The 4,696-nt window shown below is 36.0% G+C and overlaps 1 long non-coding RNA gene across 1 annotated transcript; it reads left to right on the forward strand.

The window, feature by feature from the left end:
• Nucleotides 1-1,475: 1,475 nt before the first annotated feature.
• Nucleotides 1,476-4,109, forward strand: LOC104272242. The gene is made up of 2 exons (XR_717800.1): nucleotides 1,476-1,576; nucleotides 3,484-4,109. It is a non-coding gene; the product is annotated as an uncharacterized LOC104272242 (long non-coding RNA).
• The last annotated feature ends 587 nt before the right edge of the window (nucleotides 4,110-4,696 follow it).

Below are 4,696 nucleotides of genomic sequence, written 5' to 3' on the forward strand. Positions count from 1 at the left end.
CCTGCTGCCTCCAAAATCCAGCCAGGCCAACCCGATACAGCTAGTTACACTACTATAGGTAACAGTGGCCTCTAAATAAGGCTTTTTATTTGTTTTTACTGAAAGACTTTGCCTTGTTAGTTGTAACTCCTGTTTCTGCAGAGCGCTCGTATAAGCTTTTCCAGCTCTCGTCAGGAGTGGAGAATGTTGATGCATCAGTTGGTGATGAAAGCTGTGAACTTTATGTATAGATTCACTCTGTGTTTACACATACATCTACTAATCTGACATGAAGGTACTTGCACAGCTTTTAGTGAGGAAGCTCTCCTAGCCTGCTAGAATTGTTTAATTGTTGTAGTTTACCTGTTTGTCCTCTGTGGGGAGCAGTGAAGACGCAATTGGCATGTTCTGCCTTTTCCTAATTAAGTACTTTGTGTGTGCACTGAAAGCAAATCATTTTCTGAAATGACATGTGGTATTAATGAAAATAAGATACAGAAAAGTTTCTCCGAGATCATCACTTGCAACTTTTTTGATAAACCCCTAATACTTTTAAAGGAATATTTTGAGGGGAGTAAGAAACTAAGCAACCAGGTTTTTTTTCTTAATCTCTTAATTTATTTGGGAGGGCATAGAAAATGTCTAGATTAAAAGTAAATTTAAAAACAAAAGTTGGATATATGAACGGATAAAGACATGAATGAAATATTTTCAATAGTTTCTAGAAGGTACAGACCAAGATTTAATAATTCTAATGAGAATTTCAACTATATTTCTAGAGTACGTGTGTTCAGTTGTAAAGTGTTACTGTTACCTGTCTCTAAAGCAGTACCACGTAACTCGTGGTTTACCAAGTACTAAACAAACAAATGAAATTGGCGGATAAAAAACCTTCAAGTTCCTAATCATATGTGGAAATATTGTGGAAACTATTTTGAAGTCCACATTTTTTTTATGTTAGGGTATCTGCTTGGGGTGTAGGGTGGCCGTTCCTCTCAGCTGAAAAACCATTTCGTGCCTTTCTCAAGGATTAAACCACTGTCGAAGCTGTGATGTGATTAGCATAACAAAAATAGCTGTGCTTTTGCATTACAGAAATGTTTAAGTCCTCAGCCTAGGCTGAGGCCACAACCACATAACGGACTGTAAAAATATCTAGGTCGAACTGCAATTTGAGTTGAGAGGACAAAAAGACTGAATACTTTTGGGTAACAGTACTTGTCAGTATTGCCACATGGGTTAAACTATATAACCTACTTAATCTTTGAGGGGTTTTCAGACTGTAAGGACAATTTGTGCTGTAAGCAGTACATTTGTCTGACTTTTTTTTTTCAGCACATTCTCAGAATTTGATTGCTTCAACTTTATTTCTAGGTGCCTCAAATTTAAAAAAGAACTCCAGCTCTTGGGGCAGAGGGGGAAGATGCAATGATGGGTATGGGAAAAATCGCTGTTTAGCCATATAATAATTCTGTTAATGCTTTTAATTTATTTTTAGATTGAAAATATTAGAAGAAAACATAACTACCTGCCTTTCATTATGGAATTATTAAAGACTCTAGCAGAGCACCAACAGTTAATACCATTAGTAGAAAAAGTGAGTATTTCTTAGCTGATGTTTAAGAAATGTGTATGACATTGTAATTTAAAAATAAAAATGTGGTCAAATTATCTTGGAGGCATAAATGGCATGGATTTATTTATTTAAACCACTACATTCAGACATTGCTAGTTTACCTGGTCATCCCTTCTCACGAGGCACAATTCAAATGAAACTTGGACATTGTGGGGTGAACTGACTTGGCACTATTATGCAAAGGCAAATTCTGTCTCCTCTCTGATAACCTAAAAAAATTTTTCTAGTGGTGGTATAGGAGGATATACATTACAGGGCACAGGATTCTGCAATAGAAGGGACACAATTTGGGCTTTTCTACACAAGGAAATTATGTCCTATTAAAATTGTGTTGTGAAGGTCCAGTTAGTATGTGGAAGAGTTCCCCGTACTAACTTGATATCCCTCTTTGAACTGAACTTTGTTTGAATTCACGTGGCTGTACAAGACACCTCTTCTGCTATCCTGGATGGTCAGTACTCCTTTTTGTTGATTTATTTAGCTCTCAACACTAGATGGCAACAACACAGAGGTTCTGGTAATTCAAATTTGTTCTCCCTAATGAAATTTGTTCTCCCTATTTGCCTGTTCTTACACTGATTTACTGGCTCATTGTTACAGAGGTTCTGGTAATTGAAATTTGTTCTCCCTATTGAAATTTGTTCTCCCTATTTCCCTGTTCTTACACTGATTTACTGGCTCATTGTTTTGCCCTTCTTAAGGTGTCTGATTATTAACATTTACTATTCAAGCTTGTTTGTCAAAAATGTGTCTGTCACTTTGGCAAGGTTTACTAAACTGTCTGGCTTGTCAAGTACTTGAGTTGTAGTAAGATCAGTGTTGGCTTGTGTATCTGCTCCTGTGCAATAGACAGTATCCATAATTTTGAGTTCACAGTGACAAGGATTTCACTATTGTTATAATGAAAAGAATAGATAAATATTATTTAAAGAGCCATTCTTTAGCTGAATTTACTTAGGAAAGCATGTTTCCTGGCCAGTAGTTTCTAAGACAGTAACTTCTGGATTCGTTTTTTAGTCGTTTCCTTCTTTGGGTAACTTGTGGAGTTTTAATCCAGTTCCACGTTAATAGGAGTTATCTGTAATACCATCATGCTTCTTTTTACAAGTAAATTTCCAGTGGACCCGAGTGGCTGGTGGTAACAGATCTTCACTCTAGATCACTGAATTAGATCCAATTCTGTTCAATAAGAAGTGGTAACAAGCAGGAGCCCGATTCAAAATGAACAAATGTTTTTACAGGAAGATGGCTAATATTGCATCAGGGTTGTTCCCTCTTCCTGCCTTAACTTTTTTTGCTAAGTTCATAAGGAAGAAAATTCCTTGTCAGTCTGAACTATCTATCAGTTGATACAAGTTAGATGAGAATCTGTTTGCAAGTATCTTTATAGGAACTTGTAGGGGGTTTTTTTTTCCATTCTTCTCCCTTGAAAGATCTAAAAAACCAAGTTCTTGGTTGCCTCAGAGTTTAATTTGTGATAATCACTGTATCCGAATGCAGTGTTGTCTTATGACATCAACTGTTTTCATTAGGAAGAGTAATTTCTGTGTTAAATGAAATGAATATCAAGGTATGAAAAATGAAGGTTGTGTTTTAAAATAGTGCTTTTTTTCACCTCTGGAAGTTACCTAATTTTATGGTTTCCTTCATATGATATAGTTAACCCAATATGTAATCTTAAAAGGCTTTATATATAAACCTAGTAAAATAGTAGTAGGATACTTCTAAAGGGTCTAAATTTATATTTAAAATACCTCTTTCGGCAGCATTTTTTGTTGACTGTTCAAAAGTGTGATGAGTAGTCATTCAAAGCTCCAAAATGATCTTTGTCTTATCAGAGCTTAACACCATCTCCCTTTGTGTTCTAGGCGAAAGAAAAACAGAATGCCAAGAAAGTTCAGGAGGCCAAGTGAAGAAGATGACTTTGCAAAATACATACAATTATGTGCTTCTGAAACTGTTTTCTTGACAACAAATAAAACTTTTCAGAAACAAAATTTTAAGTCTTGTCCAGCGCACGTTTGACAATTGTAACAGTTTGTCTTGTACTGTATGCACGGGTCTCATTTTCTTCCTTCCCTTGCATCTTGTGCATGTAGTACTGCTAAATAATGTTTAGGTTCTCTTGGTCAAATCCAATATTTAACAGTTTATCTGATTTCTAAAAGCTTGGGAAGTGGACCTAGAAATATGCAAGGAAAATGTACACGTTTTGTCCCACTTGAATATATGGTAATGATGCAAATGCCAGAGTATAAGTATAAGCATGAGCTTTCTTTGCTCATCCCTACTAACAATTACAATATTATCCAATTGTTCAGTGACATACCCTGTGTCTTTTTTTTTTTATGAAGTATGTGTCTAATTTTTTTACAAAATTGAAAGGTATGAATTTAGTTGTAGAAACATTTGCAAAGACCAATGTATAATCTCAAAAGATCTGCATTGCTTTAGTAGAAAAGATAATAAATATTCCCATTTTTATTTTGGCAAACCTTCTTCTGTGGTGTTTTGTTATTGGACAAGAAGATTAGGACATGTTTTGGAGGGCGTCAGCCTCGTGACTCTGAGTGCACGTGTTCTGGATGTGGGTTAGAAAGAAGGCACACTGTGGTTTGGGGGAGTTCATATTCTTGGACATTGGGTAACCACACTGTTCTAGAGTATGTTAAACTTGGGTCAAAAATAATGCTTTTTAATTGGCTGTGGGAGAAAAAGAGAAAGGAAGATTCTTGTTGATGACAACATTGTGATGGAACATGCTTAAACTGTCTTTGGACTGAAGGGAATGGCTGGGAAATGGGGCTCACATGGTGTCCTGCCCCCTTAGTGCCACTGCGATGTGAACTATGAACAGGCAAATTCTTTTGGTGAGGATAGTGACAGGCCGTTGTAACTGTGTGTAATACTTGGATTACTGAAACAGTGTTAGTATTTAGTGCATATAAATTAGTTTAGAAAACTGATTTCTTCCTAAAATGCTCAGACAGGAAATAGAAGGATAAACAAATAACTTGGATTGTTTGAAAGACACTTAAAACCAGTAAAAGATTGTTGATGCGGAAGTCACGGACACTGCTG

The sequence above is a fragment of the Apaloderma vittatum genome, unplaced genomic scaffold (assembly GCF_000703405.1).
Source record: "Apaloderma vittatum isolate BGI_N311 unplaced genomic scaffold, ASM70340v1 scaffold22023, whole genome shotgun sequence".
NCBI classification, from domain to species: Eukaryota; Metazoa; Chordata; class Aves; order Trogoniformes; family Trogonidae; genus Apaloderma; species Apaloderma vittatum.